Source organism: Phyllobates terribilis, unplaced genomic scaffold (genome assembly GCF_046119375.1).
Source record: "Phyllobates terribilis strain yellow unplaced genomic scaffold, ASM4611937v1 Scaffold_7__3_contigs__length_470593459, whole genome shotgun sequence".
NCBI classification, from domain to species: Eukaryota; Metazoa; Chordata; class Amphibia; order Anura; family Dendrobatidae; genus Phyllobates; species Phyllobates terribilis.
Window position 1 is genome coordinate 246617883 of NW_027362767.1, and position 12170 is coordinate 246630052.

At 48.3% G+C, this 12170-nt stretch overlaps 1 protein-coding gene across 6 annotated transcripts in view; it reads left to right on the plus strand.

Annotated features, from left to right (window-relative positions):
- NACC2 (NACC family member 2) overlaps positions 1 to 12170 on the plus strand; it is a 209015-nt gene that overhangs the window by 124742 nt on the left and 72103 nt on the right. The gene's annotated exons all lie outside the window — the stretch shown is intronic.

The following is a 12170-nucleotide window of genomic DNA, read 5'->3' on the forward strand; positions in this document are numbered from 1 at the left end:
GAGCAGGGGGTTGGACACGATAACCGTGGAGGTCCCTTCCAACTCTAACATTCTAGGATTCTATGTGTGACATGCAGAAGTAGTGCTGTTGCTCCAGAAGCATCCAGCAACTAGAGGGGTTAACACAGTCACCGAGACAGGGATTGTTTTAGCAGAGCCCCAAAGGGATTGTGGGGAACTTGTTATTGTATTCTGGCTGAAGCCGAAGAGAAAGGTGGTGTGTATTATCTGTATCTCTCAGAAGGCAAGGTAACAGAATTCAGGTCAGGAGGAAAGATAAACACAGGTCAGATAGACTCCCTGAGCTAACAGTGTGTAGTATTATCCCTCAGGAAGATAAGGACTGGAAGGAATTGTGTCACAGGGATCATCTCCATCTCCATGCAGGACAAATAATGCTGTGTACTATTGAGTCCTTGGGAAGGAAAAGCCTGTGGTTGTGTATGCATAGAAGTGTGCTGCTAAGAGATATGTGCTGAACCGTGCTACTAAAGAGACTGCCGTTACTGTACCTGCTCTTTTAGACTGTACTGTAATGAAGATTGTTGCTGTAATATTCCTGAATTGCAGTGGCCGTGCTTCAGATTAAATTCCATTGTTAAACTGTTGAAAAAGACTCTTGTCAGATGTGTCTGGTCAGCAACTGAATCTATCGTGTGCCTGAGAGAAGCTGCAGCCTATGGTCGCCCTGAGTAACGGTTCCCCCAGGATTCCAACGAATTCATGAAACCCGTCTCGCCCTATCTGAACCTAGCGGCGTGCGTGTAACATTGGTGGCCCATACCGGGAGTCCTGAGCGGGAATTAGCGTGTAGAGGGAGAAGAGGAAACGTGTCTGGAAGAACACAGCAGCAGAGCACCTCAATTTAACTCTGCTACACCAGTTAAAGGAGACCAGCCCTAAAGAAAACTCACTAGCAGCAATGGATGTGGAAATACAAATGGACAGAATTAGTGAGCTGTTTCTTTAGTTAACCTGTGAAGAATTGAGAACAGTAGCAGAACATATAAAGATGTCAGAAGAACAGATTTCTAAAGCTCACAACCGCAGGCGACTGTTAGCTGCCATTAATGCAAAAATGGATGAGCTGGGGGAGAAAGAAGCTGAAGAAGTCATGGGGACGTTCCTCCAGGAGCTAACACAGTTTCTAACCAGGTTGAAGTTGGAGGATGGAGGGGCGGTACCAATTACCAAAAGCGGGAATCTCTGTCCGCAGACAGAATTACAGGAATTGAAAGAGCAATTCAAAGCCCTAACAGCCCTGCAGGAATCGAGCAAAACCTCTGAACGGGTGACAGACTCAAACAGAACCTTTACCCTGCTCGGGTTAGATAAATCAGGAAGACAGTCCCCTCTAACACCACAAATCACCATAAGGAAAGAATTCAAGATCCTGGGACAGATTGGAGAGTGTGAACAGAAAGAGAGACTGTCTAATATGAACTTGTTGCACCAGATCGATGCAGACTTACAGAAAGGCTACCAGCCAGATGAGATCGTTGAGGGGGTGGTGAAAGCGATCAGCCCAGGACTGAACCTCCGTAGTATGCTAGAAATGAAGAGTCAATTGACCTTTCAACCGCTGAAGATGATTTTAAAAGGGCACTATAAAGAAGCAAGTACTTCAGAATTGTTCCACCGACTCATTAACCTCTCACAGAAATATAATGAATCACCCCAAAGTTGTTTGCATCGAGAGATGTAGAAGCGGAGGATAAGTTTGATGCTGGACTAGTCCAGAAGAAGTTCTTGAGATCATTGGGAACGGGGTTAATCAGCAAAGACATCAAGTTGCAGCTGAAACAGTACCTAGAAGATCTTGGCATTCTGGACGAAGTCCTAATTGAAAAAATGAATGAGGCAGCTTGTTTGGAGTCAGAGAGCGAACAAAAGTTAAAGAAAGGGTCTGCTTCTAAAATCACCAAAATGAGTCAGCTGAAGTTTGAGACCCCCGGTGGCCAGTCCGAAGATCATCATGGAGACCCTCCAGTGCCACCTCCGAGAGGGAACCTTAAAGCACCAACAAAAGAGCGAACAGCCAGCGCTGACTGGGAGGAAGTAATAGGAGAACTGAGAGCCGAGTTGATTGAGGTGAAAAAGTTGATTCGTTCCAGGCCAGAACCTGTATCCCTCAGACCCAGGAGTGGGTTCCAAAACAGATGATACCCGGCTTGTGAAGTGTGCCGTTCATCAAATCAGAGTACGGTGTGTGTCCACTGTCTAAGGTGTGGTGAGGAAAGACATTATGCCAAGGAATGCCAATGGTCGTTTGGGTTAAAAGACAGGAGGTTGCCAGTGCGGGGCAACTTGTAACCGTGACACGGAGGAGGTCCCAGAAGCAAATCCAAATCTCACCAAACCCCAGAACGGCACATGAGGTAAAATGGCTGCGTCAGTACTATCCCCAAGTGTGTTCCCATCTACAACAGCTGCAAGAGAGACAGGGGCATCAGTTACTTAATGCCCATTGCGGAGGTCAAACGATGTACTCCTGGGAGGAGGATTCCTCAGTCAGTAAAGATAGCCTCATCAGCCTAATCGGTGAAAGGTGCTTTATACAATGCCAGCTAGATGGACTCCTGGTAAAAGCACTGTGGGACACAGGATCCCAAGCGAGCCTTTTAAATGAAGAATGGAGAAGGCGCTACCTGCCATATACCTGCCTTCGGTCGCTAAAAGAACTCAGGAACAGTGGAACTCCACGGCAAAGCTGTCAACCAGACTGAAATCCCTTTCATAGGCTGGGTGGAAGTGACTTTCCAACTGAGGGCCACGAAGAACAGCAACACCATTGAGCTTTTGGTACCTTTTCTTGTGACCAGTGATCAGAACGTGGCAGAGGATCCTGTTCTGGGTTATAATGTAATCAGTGAGGTCATCACGAAACACAAGTCAGGGACGCTGGTGGTGGATGCAATTGCCACATCACTTGCCATGCCCAACGCTATGGCGGAAAATGTGATTCACAGAGTAAAGAAAGCACAGAATACAATGGACCTAAAGGAAGTCAAGGTAGGCTGGCACCCAACCATCATCCCTGCAAACCAAATGGTGGGGATGAGGTGTGGAGTCCGGGTAGAATCGGTAAGAAAAGTTTAGAAAATACTGTTTTTGCCAAAAGACTCCTCAGAACTTCTGGAAGGTCTAGTTTAAAGTGACTGTGCTTACGATTCCTACTGGTAGGTTTGCTCAATTGACAGTACCGGTAATGAATACTACGAAACACGAAATTAGACTGGATCCAAAGACTGTGTTAGGTCACATTGAAACCATTAAAACGGTATATCCAGCTAGTGTGAGATCTGCCCAGGGGTCTACCGTGAATTCAGTCTCCCCACCAAGGAACAGGAGTTGCCCAGGGGAGGAAATTGCACAACCCACCTCAGGGTCCTGGGATCCCCCAGTACTCCTGGAACACTTGTGTGTTGAAGATATAGCTATAGCAAAACAGATGCTGAGAGAAGAGTGTCATGCATTCTCTAAAGGTGACTCTGATATAGGCTGTATCCCGTCATTGCAGTTGAAAATCAATTTGAAAGACACGACCCCAGTAACCAGAAGTTACATGTCTGTGCCAAAACCATTACACCGTGAGTATTTACAAGACCTAATCAACAGAGGTTGGGTCCAAAAGTCGAAGTCGTCTTATTCCTCTCCTATTGTGTTTGTTAAGAAGAAGGAAGGTACGTTGAGACCTTGTTATGATTACTGGGAACTAAACCGAAAGTTAGTACCTGATCAACACCCGATACCAAAGATACAAGATATGCTGGATAGCCTATCAGGAAGTACCTGGTTCTCTGTCCTGAATCAGGGTAAAGCATACCATCAAGGGTTTGTTGAAGAGTCCAGTAGACCCTTGACAGCATTCATCACACCGTGGGGATTACATGAGTGGATCCGCATACCGTTTGGGCTCAGTTCAGCTCCAGAAGAATTCCAGAGCAGCATGGAGGTATGTTTAGAAGGATTGAGGGACAATATCTGCCAGCCGTACTTGGATGACAATGTGGTACACAGCAAAACCTTCCGGGAGCATGTTGAACACGTGAGGACCATATTACAGCGGTATCAACAACACGGAGTTAAGTTGACCCGAAAGAAGTGTGAACTGTTCAAAAGGCAAGTCCGATTCCTAGGCAAAATTGTGTCCAGAGAAGGATATACCATGGACCCAGCAGAAATTGCTCCGTTACTGCCCTTAAAAGACAAGCGGCCCTCTACTGTCGGGGAGTTGAGGCAGATCTTAGGATTACTCTCCTACTAACGTACTTACGTTCGGAACTTCTCCAGGATTGCCGTCCCACTATACCTCCTCTTGGGGGGTGACGACAGACTCAACAACACCCACGGAGAAAAAGAAGAACGCGGACAGGACCAAGCTTAAAAGAAACAACACCGTTTCATCCCAACAGCCCATTCTCTGGACAGCAGACCACCAGGAGGTATTGGAAGAACTAATAGATTACCTGGTAAAACCACCCATCTTGGGATATCCTGATTTCAACTTGCCATTTGTTCTTCATTGTGACGCTTCTCAAGTTGGACTGGGAGCTGCCCTATATCAGCATCAAGATGGAAAGTTGAAAGTCATCGGTTACGGTATTAAAACGTTGACAGACGCTGAGAAGAATTGCCATCTACATTCCGGAAAACTGGAGTTCCTGGCATTGAAATGGGCTATCTGTGAACGATTTAGAGTTTGTCTCTACTACAGAAAAGAGTTTGAGGTATACACTGACAGCAACCCTTTGACCTATGTCCTCACTACTGCCAAACTGAATGCGATGGGTCAGAGATGGGTTGCTGAACTAGCTGACTTCAATTTCAGCATCATGTACAGACCAGGAAAATGCAATGTGGATGCTGACGGATTGTCGAGAATTCCACTAGAGCCTGAGGAGTTCATGCAAGAATGCTCGGAGGAAGTCAGTCTGGAAGCAATTGAGAGCACTACTCAAGCAGTACAAGCTAATCAGGAGGAAGACACACCATTGTGGTGTCCGTTGACAGTGGAAACCAGTGTAAAAGTGAGAGAACAAGATCACCCCCTGTACATTAAACAACTACCGAAAGGAAAAATCCATAGAGCACAACGGGAAGATCAGATAATTGATAGAATACTACTTTATGTGGACCAAAATTGGTTTCCAAGTGAATGGGAGAGAGATAATGAGTCACCAGCAGTATCTGTTTTAGTTAAAGAATGGACGAAGCTCTACCTCACTGAAGACGATATCCTGTATAGTAAAGGAGGACAAAACCGTCAGTTGGTACTACCCAGAGTATTCCGTAGGTTGGTCTTCAAAGAACTCCATGAAAACATGGAATACCTTGGTGTGTGGAAAGGACAACCAACTTGATCCTTGAATGTTTCTTCTGGCCGTACATGCAGAGAGATATTGAGAGGTACGTGACCAGGGAGTGTGGGTGTCTGAAAGATAAACGTCAACCCGGGCACCTATGGGCAACATCCAAACTACCTATCCGTTTGAGATGGTCTCAATAGACTTTCTACATCTCGAAACGTGCAAGGGTGGTTACGAATACATCTTGGTGGTGATGGACCATTTTAATCAATTTGCTCAAGCATATGCCACCACCAATAAAGCTGGTCGAACAGCGGCAGAGAAGATCTTCAATGATTTTGCTTCGAGGTTTGGATTCCCTACGAGGCTACACCACGACCAAGGAAGAGAATTTGAGAACCAGCTCTTTGCCAAGCTAGGAAAATACTGTAGAATTCAGAGATCCCACACAACGCCCTATCACCCAGAGGGTAATGGACAAGTGGAACTTGTTAGCCGGACATTATTGTCGATATTGCACACTTAACAGCTGACGAGAAGAATGACTGGAAGAGTTCTCTGTGAAAAGTGGTACATGCCTATAACTGTACAAAGAGCGATGCAGCGGGTTACTCACCCTTCTTCCTATTGTATGGACGATCGCCAAGACTGCCAACCGACATCATGTTTGACACTCCAGTGTCAGAAACTTATAGAACGTATCCAGAGTACGTTCAAAAATGGAAGGAACGGATGGCAGAGGCATACAACATTAGTGTCCGAAGTGGTTACGCAAGGACAGAGCAAGAGTAAGGAGTACTATGATCGAAAATGTTATGGAGCAGAATTGGCACCGGGAAGCCGGGTGCTAGTCAAGCACATACGTGAGAAAGGCAGTCCAGGAAAACTTTGTTCGTACTAGGAAGACAAGGTGTATGTGGTCATAAGGAGGAAAGCTGTTGACAGCCCAGTGTATGAAATGCGATTGGAAACAGGAGACAAGAAAACCAGAATAGTCCATCGGAATTTACTACTACCATGTGATTATCTCCCACCACAACAAGACTTCCCAGAAGTAGACCGACATCGTCCGAGATCGACTAAGGGACCACCACAGACTGAAGCTCCGAGGAGAGGGATGTACTATCCTCAGGAGAGTGAACTAAGTCCCGAGGCTCCAGAGTTTGTACCAAGGAGTACGGATGAAGTCCAATTCAGATCTGATGATCGAATACTGATCACTGAAGAGACTGATTAACACTCAGGAGGAACAGAATTACCAGACCGTGCGGAAACAGGCGATTCAGGAGAAGTGCAGGAACTTACAGAGGCAGTTCCAAGAGCATCTGAGGAAGCACGGGAAATGAGTGCGGAGGAAGAAACTCCTATAACGGAACAATTCACCAGGAGGATGTCAACTCAAGAAGTGAGGAGGCCCGTGATGTGACGTACGAGACACTTGGTGAACCGAGTCAGGTGCCAAGGACTGTTGACTGGAAACGGGTGTCTCTGCCTGTGGACCAGGTAAGCTCACTTGAGTGGTATTCACCACCGAGAGGCAGTATGGAAGATGTTGCCTGGTGCAAAGACTTGTTTTCATGCTTTGATTTTCCTTAAAAAACTTTGTAGAAACAAAGAACTGTTAAGGCCTAGTGAGAGAGAGCTGGTTGAAGACTTACGAAAAGCTCCAGCTGAAGAGATGCTGATTGTTTTAATTGTGTTAATTGTTTATTTTTTGCAGGCATCCTACAAGAAAAAGGTCATAAGAATAGGTTGTTATCAATGTTTATGAACGTTATACCAATTTGACTATGTCAATTTGTACATAAACTTATTCAACTTTTACCACTGTCTCAGAATTGGTCAGATTGACCAATTAAGACGAATGTCGAGGACGACATTCAAAAAAGAGGGAAGAATGTGACATGCAGAAGTAGTGCTGTTGCTCCAGAAGCATCCAGCAGCTAGAGGGGTTAACACAGTCACAGGAGACAGGGAGTGTTTTAGCAGAGCCCTAGGGGGGATTGTGGGGAACTTGTTATTGTAGTCTGGCTGAAGCCGGAGAGAAAGGTGGTGTGTTATCTGTATCTCACAGAAGGCAAGAGAACAGAATTCAGGTCAGGAAGGAAGCTAAACACAGGTCAGATAGACTCCCTGAGCTAACAGTGTGGAGTGTTATCAGTAGTGTTGAGCCACCCCCGTAGTGTTCGAGTTCGGTTCGTCGAACACCCGTGTGTTCGCCGAACTGTTCGTCGAACACCTTCGAACACCGTTAAAACCAATGGCAGGCAAACAAAAACACATAGAAACACATAGAAAACACCTTCAAAGGTGTCCAAAAGCTGACAAACTGCTCAGAAGACACAACTAACACATGGAAAAGTGACAAGTACATATAGTCATGCGAAAAGAAAAGAGGTGGAGGAGTAAAAGGAGGGGGAGACACAGATATAGGCATGTCATGCCCTTCTAAAATCGAAAAAGTGAGAAGCCGACACGGCCAGTCCGTTCCTGCCTGTGCCACCTCTGTGTCGCCGGGTTTGTGCCAGAGCCGCGGTGGACCCTGACGGCCAGCCCCCCTATCCCAATACTGGTGCCTGTCCGCCGGTGGGTCGAGGCCCCCCACGGTGGGGGGGGGAGTAACATCTGCAGAAGAAAGACCATCTTCCAGCCAAACTAAGATGTCGACTTCTTTTCGTGGACAATGTGATACGATCCCATTCTTACGGACACGCCCATCGCTACAAATTCTAGATGAGGCACAAAAACAGCAGGTGCTTCAACGGATATCAAGTGCTCCTTCAAGTGGGCTCTCCATCACCTCAATTTCAACATCACAAATACTCCAGTCCTCAGAGGTGTCACCCCAATCGCACTTGCTTCCTCACAGCTCCCAAGTCTCCAGCTGCCCGTCTGAGTATGGGGTAACACAGATGGCTGAGTCTGCCCAGCTGTTTACTCATACTATAGCCTGGGAAACGGAAGTCTGCTCCAGAGCTTCTGTTAATCCAGATGAGGAAATGATCTGATCCGATGCCCAGAATCTTTATAAGTTGGATCCAGGACCAGATGAAGAAGGTTCTGAGCATAATGTAGACCCTTGTTCCCAAACTGTAACTCCTGTTGGTGGAGACAATGATGAAGACGATGATGAGACTCAAATACCTGATTGGAGCGACAACTTGACTTTTCGGTCAGGGCAGGAAGAGGTTGGCTCTGAGGGCGACGGGTGTGATAACACACAGGGTGATGATGACGAGGTTGGAGATCCCACTTACTGTCAACCCACAGTCAGACAGTCGATGAGGTCAGCAGAGGAGGTGGAGGAGGATGTGACTAGCCCTGGGGATGGGGATGACTCGGTACCCGGGCATTTGCCTGGCCTTGGGGATGTCGCGGTGGTCGGCTCCCTGGCCCGTACCCTGGGGTCTCTCTTTAAAAGGGTGGATAATTGTTAATTTTATAAGAGTTCATGACGCCACCTGTGGTATCTGGTGACAAGCACCAGCGCTGCAGCAGTCCACTGAGGCCGGTGATAAGGCAGCTCGATGGTATAGCTCCCCACAGGTGGAGCTAGGTCTCAGGGCAGCGTATGCAGGGGGAATGCAGGACAGGCGAGACCCAGCTGGGTCAGAGCAAGAACGGGAACGGACACGGTAGTCACTTCAGTACCTTTTACTGGTGGAAATTCAGGCACATCCCGGAGCACTGTAGGGTGAAGGGTGCATATCAGGATCCTCCCCAATGAGCGGGTGTAGGGCCTCCTGTTTCTTGCCTCTGCGTAGTAAGTTTCTGACCTGCCTGGAGCTAACTTTGTCTCTGTCCTGCGCTGGCTGACCTTGTGGTAGGGCCTTCTCTTGGAGTTCACGCTCCCAGTATGCGGGGCCTAAGCGTCTCCTGGCTCTTTTACATATCAGCACCTTAGCGATCCTGGGACTTGTAGTTCTCCAGGGATTCCGGTTATGCCTTACTGGGTCATAGAGATACCGGTAAGCTCGGATCCTGTGTCCGGTAAATGCTTCGGGGTGAGCTGGTTAAGCTCCTCTGCCCCTTATGTACTAACTCGCCACTCGCCTTCGGCCTACTCGGGCCCTCACTAGGCTATACACACTAACAGCAGCTTGCCGCGCTTCACTGATCTTACGGCACCGGCACACCTTAAGTTCTATCTGGGCTCCCTGAATCTAGCAAGCAGGAGCCTCGTGCTCCACTGCTGAACTATTAACTGCGTTCTCTAGACTAGACTGAGCTCCACTGCAGACTGACCTCTCTTAGGCTTCTCTACTGCAGGAACTCTTCAGAGGAACTGAACTGCCTAGCTCCACCTTCCCTATTTATATCCCTAACGGGCTCCCTCTGCTGGTCTGAGGTGGAAGGTGGAGATGTGTGAATGTTTATGGGGGCCTCTTGTGGAGGATTCCATCAATGCACTCTTGTAGGATCTGTGATACCAAGCGCAGCGGGGCATCACAGATGCTATTGACGATGAGGTTAGGTTGCGCCTTCCTGAACAGAGACGGAGTACTGGAAGCACGTCAACAACTGCATCCTCAACCACAACTCTGCCTCTGACCACAAGTCGTAGTGGCTCTTCAGGTCACATGGGCTCTAAGCCTTGCATAGCCTGGGCATTTATTCAGATCGATAAGGATGACCCAACTCGTGTTATCTGTAATATTTGTCAGCAAAAGCTAAGTAGAGGCCAAAAAATACATAGTTTGAGTACTTCATGCATGTACCGTCACATGGATATGAAGCATAAGTTGCAGTGGGAAGCTCACTGTGCTACAATGCGGCCTAGCCGGCTGGGCCAACCACCGTCTGCCCCATCTTGTGCATCCGCAGCCTCTTCATCCTCTGTGACTGGGGGGACAGCAGTCACACATGTTTTTGGACGCAGACCTGCCACCTCTTTACCCGCAACAGCCAGTGTGATTGGCAGGTCGTCAGTTCATTGGGAAGTGGAAACACCTGCTAGTGTTGAGCGCTCTCCGACATCGAGAGCACCACCTTTGGATCAAGGCAACCTAACATGTCCGCCTGCATCTTCCTCACAGACCGGCAGTTGCCGGGGACACCCTACTCAACACCGTCTAAGCACAACAGCCAGCCCTCGGTCCCTCAGATGTGGAAAAGTAAAAAACCATTTCCTCCTAGCCATGAGAAAGCTAAGAGGTTGAATTTCACCATCTGCAAGCTGTTGGCTACAGAAATGCTGCCTTTCCACCTGGAGGACACAGAGGATTTTCAAGACCTTATGTCCGTCACAGTGCCCCAGTACCAGATGCCCAGTCGGCACTACTTCTCAAAGAAAGGTGTGCCTGCGCTCCACCAGCATGTCGCACACAACATCACCGCTTCTTTGAGAAACTCTGTGTGTGACAGGGTGCACTTCACCACAGACACTTGGACGAGAAGGCATGGACAGGGGCGTTACATGTCGATGACTGGGCACTGGGTAACTATGGTGACAGCAGGACAAGGGGCTGCTGTCCAAGTCTTACCGTCCCCACGAGTTGTGTGTTAATCCTCTTTATCTCGAACTTCCTCCACTGCTTCTGCCTCCTCAACCTCCTCTCGGTCCTCCACCTGCACCCAAAGCCTGTCTGGTAATGCCACCTGCTTTCTAACTGCGCAGAAGGAATCCTGCACACCTCCTTACTATGCTGGCAGCAGGGCTCAACGCATCAGTGTTTACTTTGAAATGTCTGGGAAATGTGAGTCACACAGCTGAGGAGTTTTGGTCAGCTCTGGAGACCCAGTTTCATGAAAGGTTGTCTCCACTGGACCTGCAACCAGGGAAGGCCATGTGCGACAATGCTGCAAACCTGGGTGCGGCACTTCGCCGGGGCAATGTCACACACGTGCCTTTTATGGCTCACGTGTTGAACCTGGTTGTCCAGCAATTTTTAGCCCACTATCCCAGACTAGATGGCCTTCTGCAGAGTGCACGGTCGCTGTGTGCTCACTTCCGCCGTTCGCATCCCGCAGTTCAACGACTTACATCTCTACAGAAGTCGTTGGGCCTGCCAGTTCACCGGCTGAAATGCGATGTGCCGACACGGTGGAATTCAACTCTGCACATGTTGCAGCGACTGTGGCAGCACCGACGAGCCCTGGTGCAATACGTTCTGACGTATAGCCTGGGCCAACGAGATCCAGAGGTGGGGCAAATCACGCTGGAGGAGTGGTCTCAGATCAGGGACCTATGCACCCTTCTGCACAGTCTTGAAATGGCGACGAAGATGTTTAGTGCTGACGATGCCATTATCAGCATGACTATTAGGTGATTTACATGCTGGAGCACATGTTAAACAGAATTCGGAGTCAGGTGGTGGGACAAGAGGAGGTGGAGGAAGTAGAGGAGGAGTCGTATGCGGAAGGGATAACATCTCCAAGGTCCAGACGGTTGGCAGCACCAAGGCGGCAGGCATGGGAGGGTGGGGGAGAGGGATTAACCAGGGCACATGGTAGCAGCCAAACTGTTGAGGAAGGTGCAGGAGCCGAGGAAGAAGTGGAGGACGAACTGGCAATGGGCATGGAAGACTCATCAGATGAGGGAGACCTTGATCACATTTCTGTTGTGCGAGGTTGGAGGGAGAGGGCAGAGGAAGGAAGCATGATTCTTACCTCGCTACCAACACAACAAGGACTTGGTCCTTCTGGATGCGCAAGACACATGAGTGCCTTCTTGCTGCACTACCTGCAACATGACCCCCGGATTGTCAGAATTCGAAGTAATCCCGACTACTGGGTTGCCACACTCTTAGATCCCCGGTACAAAAGTATATTTGCCGAAATAATTCCTGCCATAAAAAGGTATTGACGAATGCAGGAGTATCTGTTGCAGAATCTTACATGTGCTTTTCCACAAAACACCAG